A 22,380-nucleotide genomic window follows, 5' to 3' on the forward strand; every position below is an offset into this window, starting at 1 on the left:
GAATTTTTTTCCGTTGAACATAGACCCAATTTTTCCTTTTTTTTGATTCCTTAGAATCTTTTTTTTGTCTTTCTGGCGGTATCAAACAGCCACCTAATATCTTATCCGCCTCTTCAGGAAAATGAATATCTCCGGAAAATATTTTGAGTTCCGTATGGCTTTTTTTTCTCTTCACTCGGACCAGTCCGCCTAGTCGACTTCTTGTATTTTTTGTGAGTTGTGTATTCACTCCAATAATACTATTGTCAAGTATCTTTAGGGATGAAGATCTCGGCAAGATATGAAGTTCTTGAAGAATGAAAAAAAACCGATCTACTTCTTTTTGGTATTTTAGACTAAATTCTTTTGTTCCTCGATGCTCAATCAAACCCTCTTTTTTTAAGATGGAATCTTCCTCTGGGCTCTCGTATTCGTCCTCTGAATCTTCTTCTGAGTCTTCCTCTAAAGTACCATATTTTTCCTCTGCGCTTTCCCCGGGGCTGCCATATTCGTCTTCTGAGTCTTCCTCTAGAGTTCCATATTCGTCCTCTTGGGTCCTATATTTGCTCTCTGGGCTCCCATATTCCTCTTCTGAGTCTTTCTCTAAAGTCCTATATTCGTTCTCTGGGTTCCCATATTCGTTTTCTGGGCTCCCATATTCGTCTTCTAGGGTTTCATATTCGTATTCGTCTTCTAGGATTCCATATTTAGATTCTTCTAGGGTTTCATATTCATATTCGTCCTCTCGGGTCCTGTATTCGTCTTCTAGGGTCTCATATTCCTCTTCTGAGTCTTCCGCTCGAGTCCTATATTCTTCTTCTAGGGTCCTATATCTAAATTTAACAATTCCTGAACCCTTTTTATCTTTTCTGTATCGGGGATCGTCAAAATAAGCAAAAATAGTATTTCTACGTAAAACACCCATAAGGGGGATTTCAATCGAAATCCCAAAACAGGATATTAGTTCTTTCTCTTGTTCTTGATGATATTGTAATGGAATGACGAACCTATTTCTTCGCTTTTTCGCCAACAAATCTGAATTATCTTGAAAAATAGAAGGATAGATAAAATTCCAATGGCCATTGGACATGATTCGATCCGACGTTGAATAATCAAGAATTTCCCTATCTTTTTTACCATAAGTATTCATTTGATCTTGATCCTTGTGGAGTGAAAAAGACGCTATACTGGATCTGCACATACTTACTGACAATATCCATAAATGGCTTGTTTTTGGTAATCGGCGAAGATTACCATATTGATATTCGGGCGCATGGTAAACATCAGTACTCCAGTGCATTTCGCCGTCTGATTCAGAATAAATATGCTTTTGTACCCTTTCTTTAAAATGTAAAGTGGACGTTCCGGCACGAATCTCCGCAATTACTTGTTCGGATTTTACATATTGATCATTTTGCACTAGAATCAAGCTTTTTGAGGGAATATTCACACTATATAGAATATCTTGACTCTGAATAGTTACATGCAAGTCTATATAACATAGAAAAGCAGGCTGCCCATGACGGGTACGTGTGGGGTGAACCAAATTCTCATTGAATTTTATTTTTCCATTCGAAGGGGATCGTACAAGGTCGGCAGTACCCCCTGTGAATACTCCGCCAGTATGAAAAGTTCTTAATGTTAGTTGAGTCCCTGGCTCCCCAATTGATTGACCTGCAATAATACCTACGGCTTCTCCCAATTCGACCAGATCACTATGAGTAGGACTCCGGCCATAGCATAATTGACAGATCCAAGAAGTGCTTCGGCAAGTAAAGGGGGTTCTAATATATATTGGTTGTGCTCGAAATGGTTGTGCTCGAAAGGCAGTTATGAATCGATTGACTAATCCAATTCCAATATCTTGATTTCGCGCGGCAATGCATCGTGAACCGATATATATATCGTCTGCTAATACACGACCAATTAGTGTTTGGACAAAAAGTTTTTCCGTCATCCCATTTTGAGGACTTACAGAAATACCTCGGATAGTACCACAATCTCTTCTACGCACAATAATATGTTGAACTACTTCAACAAGTCTACGTGTAAGATATCCAGCATCTGCTGTTCGCACAGCAGTATCTACAACCCCTTTGCGGGCTCCATAGCAGGAAATTATATATTCTGTCAAAGAAAGTCCCTCGCGTAAATTGCTTTGAATAGGTAAATCAATCATTTGTCCTTGAGGGTCCGACATTAATCCTCTCATACCTACTAATTGGTGTACTTGAGATGCATTTCCTCTGGCTCCTGAAAAAGACATTAGATAGACTGGATTAGAAGGATCCGTTATCCGAAAATTTGAATTCATTTCTTGTTTCAAATATTCACTTGTCGCATACCATATCTCAACAGATTGGCGTAATTTTTCTACCGCGTGTACAGCCCCATAATAATAGTGTTTCTCCAAAAGAAAACTCTGTTGTTCCGCGTCTTGGACTAACCATCCCTTAGAGGGTATTGTTAAAAGATCCTCGATTCCTAACGAAATCGATGTAGTAGTGGCTTGATGGAAGCCCAGAGTCTTTAGTTGATCCAGTATATGGGATGTATATCCCATTCCAAAATGATCTATTAATCTGCTAATAAGTCGTTTCATACCAGTTCCGTCTATCTCTTTATTATGAAAGACCAGATTGGCCCGTTCCGCCATACATAAGTACCCCCCTTTTCGGCTGAGTAGGATTCGACAATTGCTGAGTAGGATTCGACAATGGGCCTGAGTCAGTGATTCGAAAATTTAATTAACTTAATTGCCTCAATCTCAATCTGGATTCGCGTGGCAAATAATGATGATACTAGGGAAATCGGAATGCCCCCCGAAAGGGGAGGGGCATCGCCGAATCTAACTTTCTTGTTTAGGTAGTGTATGAATAGGCCTGACTAAATCCTTGTATGGCTTCCTCTATTTCTCTATAAAAAGAAATATGACCAAGAGTGGTTCGAATGTATATCGAACGAATTTCTTTTTTTCTATTTCCCATTATTAGATAGTGGGCATAAATCTCATGATAAGTCCCCAAAGATTCATATTGAACTTCAATCGGAACTTCTCTTGACCCAATGACGCGTTGATCCAGGTTCCATCGTAGCCACAAGGGACTATCTAAACTGATTAGTTTTTGTCTATAAGCTCCCAGTGCATCATAAGAACTAGAAAAATGGGGTTCTTTATCTTTCCTATATTTAAAATTATTATTATTATTGTAATTTACTTTTAGATTTGGGTAGTTTCTGCAACTATTATATCTATTTGCACAAATACCTCGACGCTTTCCAATCGTTAATACATAAAGCCCGATAAGCATGTCTTGGGTTGGTACGCAAATAGGATCCCCAATAGCGGGAGATAAGAGATTCATATGAGAAAACATAAGTAAACGGGCTTCTGCCTGAGCTTCCAAGGATAAAGGTAGATGAACAGCCATTTGATCTCCATCAAAGTCCGCATTGAAACCCTTACACACTAATGGGTGTAAAGAAATAGTACGCCCCTCTACTAAAGTGGGTTGAAAGGCCTGTATGCCTAATCTATGCAGGGTAGGTGCTCTATTTAACAGTACAGGATGTCCCCGCATAACTTCTTGAAGTATTTCCCATACAATGGGTTCTTTTTCCCAAATTTTCCTTTTAGCAATCCTTACATTAGAAGTGGCGCGTTTCGTGATTAAATCGCGAATTACAAATAGCTGAAAAAGCTTTATTGCTATCTCTAGAGGTAATCCACATTGATGTAATGAAAGCGAAGGACCCACAACAATGACAGAACGCCCCGAGTAATCGACCCGTTTCCCAAGCAGAGTCTCGCGAAACCTTCCCTCTTTACCTTCAATTACATCTGAAAGTGATTTGTATACTTTATTGTGACCATCCCTCGTCGGTTGCCCGCGGGACCCACTATCAAGAAGTGTATCCACGGCTTCTTGTACCAATTTTTCCTGGCACATTACTAAATCTGCTGGCGCTAATTCACTTCTTTTTAATAGATAGGCAAGATTGTTGTTCCGACGGATAACTCTCTTATAAAGTTCATTAATGTCTGAAGTCACTACTTTATCTCCAGACCTATAAACAATAGGTCTCAATTCGGGAGGAAGAACCGGTAATAAGCACAAAACCATCCATTCTGGTTCTACATTTGTTTGAATAAAATGTTTCGCCAATTGCATGCGTCTAATCAAAAAAACTTTTCTTATTCGTCTTTTTCTATCTTCCCACTCATCTCCACTATACCCCTCGTCTTCTAATTCCTTCCATTCGACCAAAGAATTCTCTATAATAATTCGCAAATCCAAATCTGCTAATTGTTCTCTAATAGCACCTGCTCCTGTCGCAATTTCCCGATTTCGAAATGTTGCAAAGCCTGGGGTAGAAAAAAAGGGAGAAATGCTGTGGTTACAGGATGCAATTTCCTCTTCGAATAAACCTCGTAATCGTAAAAAAGTGGGTTTTTTAGTGCTGGGCCTAGCAAAAGAGAAATCGCCGTATACTAGGCCCTCCAACTTCTTAAGAGGTTTATCTAAAAGATTCGCGATATAACTAGGAAGACCTTTCAAATACCACACATGAGTCACGGGACATGCGAGTTTGATGTATCCCATTTGATATCTTCGTATCCGAGAATCCACAAATTCGACCCCGCATTTTTGGCAAAATCTTTCGTCTTCGTTTTCAGCTCCGCTCGCTCGAGAATTGCCACAAGCGCAAATCCCGCTTTTTATGGGTCCAAAGATTCTTTCGCAAAACAATCCATCTTTTTCTGGTTTATCGGTTTTATAATGAAAAGTAGAGGGCCTTGTGACTTCGCCAACGACTTCTCCATTAGGTAGGTTTTTGTTAGCCCAAGCCTTTATTTGTTGAGGGGGAAACGAGTCCAATTTGAAGTTGTTGATGTTTATATTGGTCAATCATAAAATAGAAATAAGAAAAGAATTTATATTTATTCCGATCAAACTTCCTCCCTATTAACCTGGAAGTTCTTTTCAGATACAAGGAAATGATTCAGTTCTAGAGCCAAAGATCGTAGTTCTCGAACGAGCACTCGAAAAGATTCTGGAGGATCCTCATGATTAGGTATTCTTTTTCCCCAGATCGTAGCATTAAGTATTTCTTGGCGAGCTATAAGATGGTCAGATTTATAAGTAAGTATCTCTTGTAAAATATGAGCAACACCAAATCCTTCTAAAGCCCAAACTTCCATTTCTCCTACTCGTTGTCCCCCTTGCTTGGCTCTTCCTCTAACCGGTTGTTGTGTAACAAGTGAGTAGGGCCCAGTAGAACGCCCATGAATTTTCTCATCAACTTGATGAATTAATTTTAAGATATAGGACTTCCCTATTAGAACAGGTTGCTCAAAGGGGTCGCCTGTTCTTCCATCAAATATTCTGCTTTTTCCCGGGTACTCGGGTTCAAATACCCATGGATTTTTTGTTTCTTTACTGGCTTCATATAATTCTGAAAACACAAGTTTTCTTGAAGCCTCTTGCTCATATCTCTCATCAAAGGGTGCTATTCTATAATGTTTCTTTAGCAGATCCCCCGCTAATCCGAGCGAGCTTTCAAATATTTGTCCCACATTCATTCGGGAGGGTACTCCTAAGGATTGAAGACCATATCAACGGGTGTTCCATCTTGCAAATAGGGCATATCTTGCCTAGGCAAAATTTTGGAAATGATCCCTTTATTCCCATGTCTTCCGGCTACTTTATCCCCAACTTTGATTTCACGTTTCTGTAAAATATATACACGAACCATTATGTCGAGCGGGTCCCTTTGGATCCATTTCACATCGATAACGCGCCCTCTTCCACCTATAGGTAATTTCAGAGAAGTTTCTTTTGAAGTGGAAACCTCAAGGCCAAATATGGCCCGTAATAATCCAGCTTCCGCGATATAAGATGATTCGCTCGCTATCTGAGGCGTTAATTTACCTACTAAAATATCACCAGTTTCTACCCAGGATCCCAACCTAACAACTCCATTTCTGTCCAAATTGCGGAGTAAATGTTCTTCTAGATGTGGTATTTCTTTAGTGATTTTTTCAGCGGAGCCCTGGCTTGTCGTATCCGTCTGAATTTCATATTTCCGGATGTGAAAAGAGGTATAAATATCTTCATATACCAAACGTTCGCTAATTAGTACTGCGTCTTCAAAATTGTAACCTTCCCATGGCATATAAGCTACTAATACGTTTTTTCCTAAAGCAAGTTCGCCCCCAATTGTAGCAGCTCCTTCTGCTAAAATTTGTCCTTTTTTAATGGATTTACCCCGTGGAACCCGGGGTTTTTGGTGCATACAAGTATTTTTGTTAGAGCGACGGTGGTTAACTAAAGGAATACTTATAGTCTTCCCACTACTTGATAAAAGTATCTTATGACTATCAGTAGAAATGATCTTTCCCTCGCGTTCGGCTATAATGGAAACCCTCGAATCTAGAGCTGTTTGGCGTTCCAATCCAGTTCCAACAATGCATTTCTCGGACCGAGAAAGCGGAACTGCTTGGCGCTGCATATTAGAACTCATTAAAGCCCGATTCGCATCATTGTGCTCAATAAAAGGAATGAGAGAACCCCCAATAGAAAAATATTGGAAAGGAAAAATACTTCTAACATGAATCTGTTCCCATGCAATAGTCAAGAATTCTTGACGGTATCTAGCCGGAACAACCTGTTCTTCCTGAATACCTTGATTCAAGGACAAAGAATTTCCTGCTGCTATCATATAATATTCATCTCTATTTGGTGATAGATAAACCACCTGTCTCTCTTTTTTTTCTTTTGCTTTCTCAGCAGATATTTCATAAAACGGACTCTCTATGGATCCCCACAAGTGATCAATTCTCGCATGAATTGTTAAGGATCCAGTAAGTCCAACATTGATTCCTTCAGACGTGTCAATTGGACAAATACGCCCATAGTGACTCGGATGAATATCTCGGCTCCGAAAACTTGCGGTTCTCCCCGTCAACCCTCCAGGACCTAAACAACTCACTTTTCGCCCATGAACAGTTTGTGTCAATGGATTCGTTTGATCAAAAACTTGAGATAACGGGTATGTGCCAAAAAAGGTCTCATAAGTAGTTATTAATAAAATTGAAGTTGAAGTTGGAGTTACCAAAGTTTGGGGAGTCGGTTTCGATTGACGTATGAATACTCTACGAATAGTTTTTTGAACTGCATGTTGTAAACGACCAAGAGCCAATCCGAATTGATCTTGTAACAGATCCGCAACCGAACGAATACGTTTATTTTTCAAGTGATTCATATCGTCATCGTCAAGTATACCCGTTCCAAATTTCATTCCAATCAAATGATCCGTAGCGGCCAATACATCTCGTGGTAACAAGAATGTATTGTTCTGAGGAATATCAAGATTAAGTCTCCGATTCATATTTCGTCGACCAATCCTTCCTAATTCACATTTTTGTTGAAAAAATTTCTTTTGTAATTCCTCGCATAAGGACTCCGAAAATACCAGGTCCCCACCTACACAAGCAAATTGTTGATAAAACTCCAAAATAGCTTTTTCTTTTGACTCAATCCTCTTCTTCTCTTTAGCATTCGGGAAAGACAAGAAAATTTCAGGGTAGGAAACATTATCCAGAATTTCTCTTAGATTCGAACCCATAGCTGATGATAGAACTAGAATAGATATCTTTTGTTTTCTACTCACGCGAGCCCATATCCTTTCTTTTTTATCAATTGCTAATTCCGATCTCCCCCCCCAATCTGATATTATAGTGCCAGTGTAGATAGAAATTCCCTTATGATCTAATTCCGAGCGGTAGTAAATACCAGGACTTAGCAATATTTGATTGATCACAATTCGGTATATTCCATTTATAATAAAGGTTCCTAAGGAATTCATTATAGGAATGTTTCCGATAGAAATGGTTTGCTTTTGCACATCGAAACCAAAAATTAATCTCGCAGATACATATAATTCGGAAGAATAGGTGAGTGATTCATACACAGCATCTCTTTCTTTTATCGAGGGTTCTAGCAGTTGATATCCTTTCGCAAATAATTGAAATGCAATTTCGTGATCTGGATCTTTAATTGTTGGAAACTTGTCAAGTTCTTCTGCCAAGGCTTGATTAATGAACCTACAAAATCCCTCGAATTGGATCTGACTAAATCCGGGTATTGTGGACATTCCCTCGTTTCCATTCCGGAGCATCTTAATCTTAAGTTTCCTGTTTATCAAAGAAAAATTCCATTATCAGCTCACTCTTCATCAATCCCTATGGATCGATCTAGCAATCATGGAATCTATATTCTGTTTACTGAATCACATGAAATTCTAGGGAACTCCACATACGTATTTCATATATGTATTTCATACATATGAATAGAGACCATTTGGACGAAAGTTCGAGTTTGCCAGGGGTACAAATGAAATGAAAATGAATTGATAAAACATTCCTACAAAAAAAATTCTGCCACTTATACTTTATGTTATGATATTCTAATCAGATTGGATGGCAAAGATTTCTCATTTTATCTCCTTTCTATGAATGTAATAAAGCCGTAATATAATATACTAGAAAGTTTGACTTTACTTCGATTTAGAATAGCGTGCTTACTTTAATTTCTCAAAATAATTTGAGGGTTCTTTTTTATTTCGGATCGGAGTAGTATAATTGCTAGAAAATTCAGTATTTCATTGTGGAATTCTAAAATAAAGTAAGTCCCTTTTTTAAGTACATGCCAATCTAGTTATCCACCTCTCCCCATATCCATGCTTTTCTTTTATCGTAATTTCACTTGGGTACGCCAAGATAGTCAGGTTATACTCTATATCAGAGCAAATTTCCTTTTTTTATTCAAGATATTTAATTTAATACTTTGAAAAATTAAAGCATGATTCCCCATAGAGATATGTACATAAAGGGGATCTTTGGATAATAATGCTGTTCGGACCTAAAGTTTACCTATACACGGATTAAGCATAAAGCCATAATATTTTATTATGCCATTGAAGGGGGGGGAGATAATACCGATTTAAGAGTAGTTCACTACTGCAATAAAAAAAAGAGAATTCTAGTTAACGGTTCCAATTTATTCTGAATTTTGCAGCCTGTGAATAGAAATCCACTTTTTCTTCTTTTTCATCTCAATAGAAAGAAATGGGAAGTTTTATTGTGTTAACAATGTATGTTTTAAGATAGAATCTATCGAGGAGAATAATAGAAACTGGATCAAAAAAAGCAGGAATAGATTTTTTGAAAAAGATTGGAAAAAAGTAAGTAGAATTATATTCAAAATAAAAGGGGCTTTTCGTAAGAAAACGTGGATGAATACTTGCTGTTTTCTAGATTTTTGATCGGATTTTTTGGCGGCATGGCCAAGCGGTAAGGCAGGGGACTGCAAATCCTTTATCCCCAGTTCAAATCTGGGTGCCGCCTGATCAATAAAATACTTAGGTTTTTTTTATAGTGCTGATCGAATTCGATAAATTTTTACTTCGCATAAGTTCGGGCAAGAGAGTAACTGGGCCTGCCGATACTGGGTTTAGAGAAACCATACCATAGTTCTATCCTCAAACTAGGGTTAGGGTTTGTTTTGACGGTAGTGGCCAAAATGGTTATCAATAGGGGTGAGGTAGTGTTTCCTTATTCTTTTATTATATGAATTTGAATTGGTTCTTAATTGAGATTCGATTTGATAATTTTAAAATACGAGGATAAGATGTCAGAAATCTTGGTATCCAAAGAAAGGTCCCTAAGGGGCATTCTTTTTTTTTTTCAATCTAAGATTCAAGAAGGGACTCCACGAAAGAATATCAAGACTTACTAATTATTATACATTTTTTTATCGTACATCTTATGTTACCTACATACACTAAAGTAAGGACTACTTAATTCTAACGAGAATCAGATTAAATAGGTCGATCAAAAATCAATTTAGGAGTTGTATTATGGATAAAATCTCTTCATTCTTTCATAGAATGATACAAAGCAAGGCTGCAGGGTTTAGGTCAAAAATAAACATTAGGTAAGGTAGGTATCCAATAAATATTTATCTATCGATAATTTTATGGTATATTCGGGCGTCCTTTGCTTAAAAAAAAAAAAAAGAGTAACAAAAGGAATAAAAAATCTTCCTATTCCCGCTTCTTCTATTCAGGACATCATTCCCGTACTCTTTCTTTTTTAAGGAAAAAAGGGCTATAGTATCTCGTATTTTTAATGCTCTCTAATTCTACCAGAATTCCTATAAGAATTTGTTAGGAGTAAATTCCTTGAACTGATTGATCCATGGCCTTAGGGCGGAATCCCTTTTTGACTCTGTACCCTTGATTCCACTATGATTATTGATCAATAGTAGAATAATCCCTTCATAGAAATAGGAGACATAATTTAGATGGATATAGTAAGTCTCGCTTGGGCTGCTTTAATGGTAGTCTTTACATTTTCTCTTTCACTAGTAGTATGGGGAAGGAGTGGACTCTAGGGATACTACTAATTGATTAAGTAATCAAATTGTTGTATCAATTCTTTTCTTTAATGGATCATTTTGCATTAATCATTTTGTCAAACGTTATTCTTTAATCTTTTTCTTTAGTTTTGTTTCACTCCTGTAAGAAACTCTTGTATTGTAAGTTGTAATGTAAGAAAGAGCCATTATACCAATTCAGAATTTCTACTAGAAATGACGAATGGTTAAAAAAAGTTCTATACATAAGAAAATTAGACTTTCTTCCACGGAACTATTCACGGCATATCACACATTTTCCATTTCCTTTTACTTTTTACTATAGTCTATTCTTCATATTATTTTTCTTTCCTTCCATGGATTCTTTGGTCAAGAATTGTCTTAGATTTTTTTATTTTGACCTGATTGAAATTAAGTGGATGCAATGAAAAAAGAAATTGAATTAGACTACTTAACTATTTCAATCTACTAATCTATTCTATGTAGATTCAAAGATAATATAATAGAAAGAATCTAAAGTGTCGTAGAAAAAACTATATGTAGTTCTTTCTACCACACTTTAAGATTCCAACCAGATCCTTTCATTTAAGACTTGGATTTTTTTTATTTAATCCCTTTTTAATTTCTTCAATGATTAATTGGAATTCCAATTAATTATTTTGGCTGACTGTTTTTACATAAATAATAAGTAAAAAAGAAGTAGGAACTAGAATGAACAGTGCAGTAGCAATAAATGCGAGAATATTGACTTCCATAACCTCTTTATTTTTTATTTTCACAATAACTCGGGATGTAATCCCATGGAGAGGAAAAAGGGGTATCTTGTAAATTCAAGGGTAGGGCTTGCATTCTGATAATACTGAATCAATTCAATATTATGAATATCGGATCTATCAAATCAATTCATGGATGAGAGTTATATTTCACGGATGAGAGTTATATAGTATAACATAGGAAGATCCTCTATCCACACTAAGACCAAAATGGGTTTTTTGATTGGATTAGGAATTCCCTCTTTTTTAATCCTTTTCTACTTTTTCTTTTCTATATCTCTAACCCACGAGCTTTCTTAATCTTATACTTTCTTAATCTTATACAATTTCCCTTCCTTTTTCTTATAGTTATACATACAATTATGTATGTATTATATGACCAACTTTCACTTTCTATGGGTCACATAGACATCCAAATAAGCAGTAGAAGTGAGATGGGGAAAAGAGGTCTGAAATAAAAAGGGAATACGATTTATGTATGGATTCCGGTAAAATACCGGTACTCTATTCCATAAGAGTGGAATAGGAAATTAAGATGAGGATGGTATCATCATAAAGAAAGATAGAGTAATATAATATCCTAAATTCTACTAATCCACATATCGTATGTGTGTCTTTCTTTATCGATTGGGAGTAGTGAAAAAAAAATTCCTATATGCCCTCCCTCCCTCTTTAATGAGAGATGCAAAATAAAAAAGTGAAGTAAGGGTGCCCTGTGGGTATTTGATCTTGCTCCCTGCCCCTTTTTTTCATGGAAAAAGGAAATATCAATTTCTCCATTCATTGAACCCTAGTTCGGGACTGACGGGGCTCGAACCCGCAGCTTCCGCCTTGACAGGGCGGTGCTCTGACCAATTGAACTACAATCCCCGCGGGGTGTATGGCATACCCATTCTTAAATAGAACCATAAGAAGATTCGATTCGTCTTTCGTACTCTAAGAAATAGACGAATCATATACTACATACCCACATATTATATTATACGTGGGTATAGTGAGAGTGACATAACTAGTATGTCGTGATTTTTTATCACTAAAAATGGATAATAATCCAGCCTTCAATAAGAAAAACTCTTTTGTTTGTAAGAAAGGAATGAGAGAGATATGGATTAGAAAAAAAAATTTCCCTTTTTTCTTTATCTTTTATTTCTATAGATCAGACATTTTATTTTATGGAAGAAAAACAAAAGGATTTAGTTCATACTCACGAAGCCCTAGATTTTTGGTTTGGGCCGAGCTGGATTTGAACCAGCGTAGACATTGTCAACGAATTTACAGTCCGTCCCCATTAACCACTCGGGCATCGACCCAGGAAGAATTTATTCTAGGGTTTTTGCTAATCTATGATTAACCTCCTTTCATAATACTCCCTACCCCCAGGGGAAGTCGAATCCCCGCTGCCTCCTTGAAAGAGAGATGTCCTGAACCACTAGACGATAGGGGCATCACTAGACGATAGGGCCATATACAACCGCTCGTGATTATACTATAATCATAGTATGAGCAGTTTTTTGGAATTGTCAATATACTCGAAAAGTATAAATAGATCCAAAGCAAAGAGTTTTTCCAACTTTTCTGTTATGTTTTCATCTAGGATTTTTTTTAGTTGATCGTTATAGATTAATTCTCCGTGCTTCATTTAGTGTTCATACCAAAAATGCATCCATCCCGCACTAAGTCATAAAATTCTCTAAAAATATAGAGAAAGTTTCAAAAACAAAGAAAAAAAGTGAATCAATTTAGTAGAAAAGTACTCTATCAGATTCGAACCAACGACTTACGTCTTAGCACGAGATTACTCTACCACTAATTTAAAAAGCCCTTTATCGGATTTGAACCGATGACTTATGCCTTACCATGGCATTACTCTACCACTGAGTTAAAAGGGCTTTTTATTTAATTCAAAAATTAGCCACTTGGATTTCCCATTATGGGTCTACTGCATAATGTACATATTATATATATAATATATAGAGATAGAGAGAGAGACATTATGTCAGAGATTGTATATGTATATATCGATATCTTGAGAGCTCAAAATAAAATTAATAAAAAAAAACATACCCTACATAACATATCCAACTCTTCTTGGTTCAGGGTTTTCCGTTTCCGAAGACTAGTAAAATAGGCGGATTCTGGAACCCCAAGGATTCAACGGTATATGGATATGGAAAATATAAGATTTCCGATCCTAGCGGGAAAAGGCGGGGAACAGATACCCAATAGGATATAGGATCCTTGGGAGGAACTTTTGGTAATGGCCTTGATCCTCTATGCTATTTTTTATGTGTTCTTAGTTCTATTGAACTTTTTGCATTCTTTTAAACAAGAATCTAATAAACTAGAATTGAGTCAGTGGAAAAAAGGAGAGAGAGGAAAGTGTTAAATGGAGAGAGTCGACTAATCAGAGACTTTTAGGATCTTCTTTACATCAGGTAAATCTGTCGGCCCTGTCCGTTTTTTTCTTTAAGTTACGACTCTTTGCTGCTTACTTCTATCAAGCCATAGGGAAAGTCTATGATGAATTTGGAAAACTCATCTCACTCTTACTCTATGGCTCGGACTTAATGGGGGAAGAAAACATCTTCCATAATTTCTTTTTTGTTCAATTCTGGACAAAAAAGAAAAGGAAAAAAGGAATTTATAGGGACAGTGTTACCCCCTATATCCCCTAGTTTATATTGTAGGAATAATAAAACAATTTAGCAGTCTGACACACTTACGTCCTTGCAAAGTAAATAATTATTATTGTAGTCGTAACCGTAGAATAGGATCCTAATCAAAATAAATACATTTGGTTCAGGCGCTATTAGCATGGTAAGAAAAGATTTTTTTTACAGACCAGAGGGGCTATCTAAATCCTAAAGTAAAGGCGAGCGATCGAAGTAGAAGTACCAACGGCTCAGTGTCATGAACCTTCTCCATCTGATTCAATAAGGGGGAATTAGCCTTCTTGTCAAATGGCTATCCTTGACAAAGGGTACCATTTATACCATAATCTACAATGTAGCGGGTATAGTTTAGTGGTAAAAGTGTGATTCGTTCTATTAATAACTGAATTTGAAATGATATACTTAAGGCATCCTTAAGTTTTTTATTTTTATATTCCGATGAAAACTTTAGTTCTTATAAAGGATTAAATCCTTTTCCTCTCAATAGCATATTGAGGAAGAATATACATTCTGGCGATTTGTATCCAAAGACTAATTTAAATTGCATCCAAAATAAAAATAGGATTATGAGTACAGAGTCGCGAAGCATAATTTTGCATTGGATTAAGTATTCCAATTTTGAAAATATGAGTAAAGGATCTATGGATGAAGATACAAAAAAGTTGATTTCCAATCGTAACTAAATCTTCTTAAAATAAGGAATAAGGAAGCCAAATAGCTAAAAAACGATAGTTTTGGTTTACTAGAACCATCCGCATATTGTTTCAGCTCGGTGGAAACCCAATTCTTTTCCTCAGGATCTCTTGAATGAAATTAGGGAACGAAGTAAGTAGATTAGATGAATTTAGATAGAATTTCTATCTCCTACTCTATAAGGATCATCTAGAAAGCGGAGAGCTTTGGTTCCATTCAAATAGAAAAGCTGACATAGATGTTAAGTGGTGAGAATATCCATAAAGGAGCCGAATGAAATCAAAATTTCATGTTCGGTTTTGAATTAGAGACGTTAAAAATAATCAACCAACGTCGACTATAACCCCTAGCCTTCCAAGCTAACGATGCGGGTTCGATTCCCGCTACCCGCTCCATTCTGTATAAAAGGAGTATTCTATTTGTCTAGACATGTTAGAGGCTTGTATTCAAGCCTTTTTTGTCCACCAGTTTCTGGTACTCCAGAGCGGAGTAGAGCAGTTTGGTAGCTCACGAGGCTCATAACCTTGAGGTCACGGGTTCGATTCCCGTCTCCGCACTTAGCAGTCTGTATAAAAGGACTATTCTATTTCTCTAGATATGTATGGTAGAGGGGCGTATCCAACCCTTTTTTATTCATTAGTTCCCGGCCCTAGAGGGCAAAATTGAGCAGTTTGCGAAGTCACTTGCCTTCAAAAAAAGAAGGCGCAAGGCCTCTCCCTACCCTGCAGAAAATAAAAATGAAACGAAAGGGACAGTCTACCTCTCCCTTCCCTTTAAAAAAAGTTTGCCCGTTGTTTGTCTCAGTTAATACCCAATTTTTGGAGCTCTGTTGGCGAGTTCTATTTCTGCCTCTGGAGCGCCCTCTTTTTTTGAGTGGGATGCAAAGGAAGGGTAAGATAGTAAGGGATACGGCACTAGACTAACACCTAATTAATACTTAATTTAATATAAGTAGTTAAACAGTTAACTAGACTAAACTTTTTATCATAGTACTTTGATAAATTAAGCGGGCGAGCGGCGGGAATCGAACCCGTATCTTCTCCTTGGCAAGGAGATATTTTACCATTGAACTACGCTCGCTACGGTATATATTTTATAGCGTATATCCGCCTGGGTCGACCTTCTATGTCTGGGTCGACCGTTTCATTTCATTTTCTATTATATTAGAGTTTTCCTTTTTTTATTATCTGTCAATGAATATTCTAATGGGAATGGAATTTCATAATACTGAAAGAGAAGAGCTAGCAATTCGGAACGCAAATTGCGTTTTAATACGTCTCACTATTCTAATTTTTTAGAAGAAATGGCCTTTATTATTTCTTTTTTATGGGGTTAATAAATATTAACCAAATTTCATTTAAGAAATGAGAGAATTCAGAATAGCTACGAGAAAGACTAGTCCAATCCATAATGATGTACCGGAAAATACAACATTTTTATTATTTGACCAACCATCAGGAGAAGCAAATACAAGGGGTACACTAATTACTAAGACTGAGGAAGTCGCAATTAATGCAAAAACAGCTAATTGGAAAGCAATAGTCATATTTCTAATCCTCCAAGCTACCATCAAATAAAGTTGACTACATATTTGATCCCTCACTTAAACCAAAATTGTAAAAAAATACAAGAAGTAGGAGGGGTTTAATCATGAATCCATTGATTCTTCTCTTTAATTCAAATTTATTACTTAAACCGCTTTTTTATTTGGATATGGGGGTGAGAAGAGATTATTTACTCTTTATTTCACAAGCGGGTATAGCGGATCCTGTATCCGTGTATACAGTATACAGAGATATATCGAAAAGGAACTTGTATCTGATATCTTTCTAGAGGCTAATAAATCTTTTTATTTTTTATATGGCTATGTTCTATTTGTAGGAGTAAAATAAGGATTAGGCTGTGGAGAGATGGCTGAGTGGTTGATAGCTCCGGTCTTGAAAACCGGTATAGTTCTAGGAACTATCGAGGGTTCGAATCCCTCTCTCTCCTTTTGCTTATTGAATACGTTTGTTTCTTTCATTTTTATTTATTTTTTTTTTCTGTCCCTTATCTTTCTTTCATAAAAAGGAATGAATGGCTCGGCTAGATGGAATAACCGAGCCAGAACAGAAAAAAAGTAGAACAGGTATAAATAAGAAAATCTTAGTTAAGAGGGTTCATGTAAAGAACAGGTTCCAAATCACGATCGATTCCCTTTTCAAAACCTGCTGCAGCAGCTCGGGCTCTTCCTGCATGCCATAAATGGCCCACAAAAAAGAAGAATCCTAGAACAAAATGAGAAGTTGATAACCAACTTCTAGGAGAGACATAATTAACTGCATTGATCTCGGTAGCTACGCCACCCACGGAATTTAAAGAGCCTAAAGGAGCGTGGGTCATATATTCTGCTGAGCGTCGTTCTTGCCAAGGTTGTATGTCTTTTTTCAACCTACTCAAGTCCAAACCGTTGGGGCCCCTTAGAGGTTCTAACCATGGAGCACGAAGGTCCCAAAAACGCATAGTTTCCCCTCCAAAGATAACCTCCCCAGTTGGGGAACGCATTAGATATTTACCTAAACCTGTGGGTCCTTGAGCGGATCCCACATTAGCTCCAAGACGCTGGTCTCTAACTAGAAAAGTAAATGCTTGAGCTTGAGAAGCTTCTGGCCCGGTGGGTCCATAAAACTCACTCGGATAAGCTGTATTATTGAACCATACAAAACAACAAGCGATAAAACCAAAGACAGATAAAGCAGCTAAACTATAAGACAAGTAAGCTTCTCCAGACCATACAAATGCACGGCGAGCCCATGCGAAGGGTTTGGTTAAAATATGCCAAATTCCGCCAAATACACAAATAAAACCCAACCATACATGCCCACCAATTATATCTTCTAAATCATCTACACTAACAATCCACCCTTCTCCACCAAAAGGAGATTTTAGTAAATAACCAAATATAACACTGGGACTAAGGGTCAAATTGGTAATTTTTCTTACATCTCCCCCCCCAGGGGCCCAGGTATCATATACACCGCCAAAATAAAGAGCCTTGAGTACTAGAAGAAAAGCACCTAGACCTAACAAAATTAAGTGAATACCCAAAATTGTAGTCATTTTATTTCTATCTTTCCAGACATAACCAAAGAATGGAAAAGATTCCTCAAGAGTCTCGGGTCCCAGAAGCGCGTGATAAATGCCACCGAAGCCTAAGACTGCGGAGGAAATTAGGTGAAGTACGCCAGATACAAAGTACGGAAAAGTATCTAGAACTTCCCCCCCTGGCCCTACTCCCCAACCTAGAGTAGCTAAGTGTGGAAGTAAAATCAACCCTTGTTCATACATGGGCTTTTCTGGTACGAAATGGGCCACTTCAAATAGGTTCATTGCTCCGGCCCAGAATACGATTAATCCGGCATGAGCTACATGAGCTCCAAGCAGTTTACCGGACAAATTGATAAGTCTGGCATTCCCAGCCCACCAAGCAAAGCCGGTGGTTTCTTGGTCACGACCAGCTAAAACGAAAGTTCCATTAAAGAGCGTTTCCACGTGGTAGAACCTCCTCAGGGAATATAAGATTTTCATGAGGCTGATCCTGAGCTGCCATCCACGCACGAATACCCTCGTTTAAAAGAATATTTTTGGTGTAGAAAGTCTCAAATTCAGGATCTTCCGCTGCACGGATTTCCTGGGAAACAAAGTCATAGGCACGTAAGTTCAGAGCCAAGCCAACTACGCCAATAGCACTCATCCATAAACCGGTGACGGGTACAAATAGCATAAAGAAATGTAACCAACGTTTATTGGAAAAAGCAACACCAAAGATTTGGGACCAAAAGCGGTTAGCAGTGACCATTGAATAAGTTTCTTCAGCTTGAGTTGGGTTAAAAGCACGGAAGGTATTTGCACCATCACCGTCCTCAAATAGAGTGTTTTCTACGGTCGCTCCATGAATAGCGCATAGCAGAGCCGCACCTAATACTCCGGCAACTCCCATCATATGAAATGGGTTCAACGTCCAATTATGAAATCCTTGGAAGAAAAGGATGAATCGAAATATCGCTGCTACGCCAAAACTCGGCGCAAAGAACCAACCAGATTGCCCCAGTGGATAAATAAGGAATACAGAAACAAAAACAGCAATTGGACCAGAGAATGAGATTGCATTATAAGGCCGCAATTGAACAGACCGAGCAAGTTCAAATTGGCGTAACATGAAACCTATTAGTGCAAAAGCCCCGTGGAGAGCTACAAAAGTCCATAGACCGCCTAATTGACACCAACGAGTAAAATCTCCTTGTGCTTCGGGCCCCCATAGTAGCAACAAAGAGTGTGCTAAACTATTGGCAGGGGTAGAAACTGCTGCGGTTAAGAAATTACAACCTTCCAAATAGGAACTAGCCAATCCATGGGTATACCAAGAAGTTACAAAAGTTGTCCCTGTAAACCAACCCCCTAAAGCGAAATAAGCACAAGGAAAGAGCAATAGGCCAGACCATCCTACAAAAACGAAACGGTCCCTTCGTAACCAGTCATCCATAGTATCAAATAGATCATTTTCTTCTTTAGGAATTCTACCAAGGGCTATAGTCATAGTGATCCTCCTATTCAATTACTTCAACCATTTCCGAGCACCTCATATCACTTTCCAAGGCATATGATAGTTTTATTATCTGTGGACGATTTCTTTCTCGTTCAATGCCCTTTTTCAATGGTCTCGAAGAGAGAAATTTCCCATTTTTATCTATGGAGTCACAGTCACAACCGAGGTCGTGGTAAATCCATGAATTTGATTCGATTTGTTTTTCTTATACTATTTATTTGTTTTTCTTATACTATAGAAATAGAAATAAATTGTTTTTCTTATACTATAGAAAGAAATAAACCTTTGAATTCAGCATTATTCCAAGACTCCTATTTCAAAGTCTATCTTTTAAGGGAAAAATGCAAATAAAAGTAACCCTTCTTTTCCCATTCCCTCTCTATTGCATGGGTGGAAGAACTAAAATAATAGAGGATTCTGAAAAAAAAAAATGGACCTTCGAAATCCAATTTTATGTGTAGCGCAAAGGAGTTGCGATTTCTTCTTATTCCTATAGAACATCTAGTAACAAGAATATGAAATCGTAAATAGCGAAAAATTCTTGTCTTGCGCGGTCTAAGTCTAAGGAAATAAAAAAAATTCGCTTATACAATTTCATCTACATCGAATTTATATATCAGAATAGCGGATAGAGGCATCATTAAAGGAGTCAGGTCTACTTACTTTATGCTTCTTTCCAATTTTATGGTGGATTTGATAAGAACCCTTTTTGCTTTCTTGATAAATAATCGACAAAAAAAGCGTTTTTTTTATATAACCTGCTTGTTTTATTATAATTATAACAAGTCCTATATGGAAATGCCCGCTAAAGAGAAAATCTATTTGATTGTCTCTCGGCCAATATCGATTTTTAGAAAGAAAAAACAAGAATTTTCTTCTTTTTTTATTAACATTAAGAAAAAAGAATATAATTAAAATGGAATTGGCAATATAATTTTTATAGACTTTTGAAAGAAAAAAAAGGGGTTTTTTGCAACCGTTATTTCTTATTTCTTGCCTATATCATATCACGGAAACCTTTCGCTTTGGAACGTGGAGAGATGGCTGAGTGGACTAAAGCGGCGGATTGCTAATCCGTTGTACAATTTTTTTGTACCGAGGGTTCGAATCCCTCTCTTTCCGCTCCCTTGGATCATTTGGGACTTTCGAATTGGAAAGAATTCTGACCCCCGGATTTTCTCATAGATAAATGTACGAAACAAATCCAATAAGAAAAAAAAAAACTGAATTTTTACTCCTCGCGTCCAGGATTCCGTCCTGGGTCATTAGATAAGAATCCAAAGATAAAGAGTGAAACAAAGAATATCACTACTGTATAAACAAAAAGTTTGAGAGTAAGCATTACATAATCTCCAAGATTTTTTTTTAAGGAATAGATTACCAGTTTTTCCTTACCACACGGATCCACTAGGATGGTTTTTTTTTATACCTAAAAATGCAAAAAAGAATTCTTGAAAAAAATTGCAAGAATTCTTTTATAATAAGCACTCTTATCAATAGCAAAAATAGGGTTAGGTGGTTAGGTATTGTGTAGGTACCTTTAGGTACCTGCTCAACCTAGGTGCAGGGGAGTAGAAAGGCTGATCCAAATTTATTGCTGTAGCTACCCATTCAATGTAGAAGAATTTAAATTTTAGAATCGAAGGTTCATAATATAAAAATATAAAACTTCTCGGCTTTTACCCATTTTAAAATTTTTTTGGAATGAACACATCATTCAATTTGGCATACAGAGTACTAAAGATTTCATCGAAAACTTACAGCAGCTTGCCAAACAAAGGCTAATAGAAAAAAGAATAGAGGTATAACAGGCATAATATCCACGATTGGATTGAAAATAGCATAAGCTTCGGGTAATTTGGCAAAGAAAAAACTAGTAGGATAAAGAACAGAATTAAAACAGATACAGGTTAAACTAAGTATATTAGGCATAACAAGCATTTCATTCTTGTAGAGTAAATAATTGGATTTTTCTTGAGTTATTTTTTTAAGGGAAAGAAGGAAAAGGCAGATTCAAAATCTTTTTTCTTCGGACTTTCCCAAACACAAAATACCTCCTTGTATTCGCACTCTCAAATGAGAGTGGAATAAATTCGACTTTCATATAATATCTTAATAGAATTCCATGTAATGATCAATGCATTTTTTTGATTCTATATTATCCGCATGTGTAGAATACTAGCAAGAGAATATCCCTCCTTTTTTATGTAATTGAAATGGTATTGACGAATAACAAATAAACATACTAGTGTTTATTAGTGTCGCATAAAACCCGAAATGGGGCGTGGCCAAGTGGTAAGGCAGCGGGTTTTGGTCCCGTTACTCGGAGGTTCGAATCCTTCCGTCCCAGATTGTTTCTGATGAAACAAACGGTGAAATCATATAGTATTCCGTACGAGACAAAAGTTTATTAAAGAGAATAATGATATCTTATTCTTTCTCAGAAAACATAATAAAGTCTTAAGTCCAGTCAAATTGACTATCTTTATTTTCATGAAAAAATGGGATCTATCAAGCACATTCAGGATATGCCTCTACTATAAAATCACTTAGTCATATTTTTTTCTTCCTTTTGGTATTCGAGTTGAAGAAGTACGAGAATTCTATAACTACCAAAAACTTTCAATCTTTTCATTGGAATAGTTTATTTAGTTATTATAGTTAATTGTTTTTGGTACTGAAAAAATATATTACTACTAGAATTCTAATTCTAGTAATTAAATTAATTAAACTTTTTTGGAGGTTGATAGTTTATTTATTGAGGAAGAGTCAATCCTTCTTTTCTCACTTCAAGATTGATCATCTCGAGCCATCCGTTGAGGGTGGAAATTTAAGAATAAATAAGTTTTAAGCAAACTTGTTTAGTCGTCTTTTTCAAACTATGTTTCATTCATATGATAGAATTTTAATATGGGTTTAAATAAATTGGATCTTGGCGGAGGCTTCCCGGATAAATACTTACTTTCTTTTATCCATATTGCTCCATAGATAGCAAGTTTTAATTAGTATAAAAAAACTAAACCAATGACTATTCATGATTCCATCCATATTGGATCAATTCTCTATACCACTTTGCAATGAAAAGAGGAATGTTTGTTATGGTAAAACTTCGTTTAAAACGATGTGGTAGAAAGCAACGTGCGACTTGAAGGACATGATCGATTGTGGATTTTGCTATCCATCATTTTCCATAGTAATGAAAATGCTCTTGGCTCGACATAGCCTGTTCTATTCGTTCC

General features: G+C 36.8%; 6 non-coding genes across 6 annotated transcripts; 2 read left to right on the forward strand and 4 right to left on the reverse strand.

Moving 5' to 3' along the window:
- Positions 1-11,987: 11,987 nt before the first annotated feature.
- TRNAD-GUC (transfer RNA aspartic acid (anticodon GUC)) lies at positions 11,988-12,061 on the reverse strand. Its single transcript has one exon. It is a non-coding gene; the product is annotated as a tRNA-Asp (tRNA).
- Positions 12,062-12,419: 358 nt separating this feature from the next.
- Positions 12,420-12,501, reverse strand: TRNAY-GUA (transfer RNA tyrosine (anticodon GUA)). The gene has a single exon. It is a non-coding gene; the product is annotated as a tRNA-Tyr (tRNA).
- A 507-nt stretch (positions 12,502-13,008) lies between these two features.
- On the reverse strand, positions 13,009-13,080 carry TRNAT-GGU (transfer RNA threonine (anticodon GGU)). Its single transcript has one exon. It is a non-coding gene; the product is annotated as a tRNA-Thr (tRNA).
- Positions 13,081-15,565: 2,485 nt separating this feature from the next.
- On the reverse strand, positions 15,566-15,636 carry TRNAG-GCC (transfer RNA glycine (anticodon GCC)). The gene has a single exon. It is a non-coding gene; the product is annotated as a tRNA-Gly (tRNA).
- An 824-nt stretch (positions 15,637-16,460) lies between these two features.
- On the forward strand, positions 16,461-16,548 carry TRNAS-UGA (transfer RNA serine (anticodon UGA)). The gene has a single exon. It is a non-coding gene; the product is annotated as a tRNA-Ser (tRNA).
- Positions 16,549-20,175: 3,627 nt separating this feature from the next.
- On the forward strand, positions 20,176-20,263 carry TRNAS-GCU (transfer RNA serine (anticodon GCU)). Its single transcript has one exon. It is a non-coding gene; the product is annotated as a tRNA-Ser (tRNA).
- Positions 20,264-22,380: the final 2,117 nt, after the last annotated feature.

Source organism: Triticum urartu, unplaced genomic scaffold (genome assembly GCF_056163025.1).
Source record: "Triticum urartu cultivar PI428250 unplaced genomic scaffold, HENAU_Tu73 scaffold2, whole genome shotgun sequence".
NCBI lineage: Eukaryota > Viridiplantae > Streptophyta > Magnoliopsida > Poales > Poaceae > Triticum > Triticum urartu.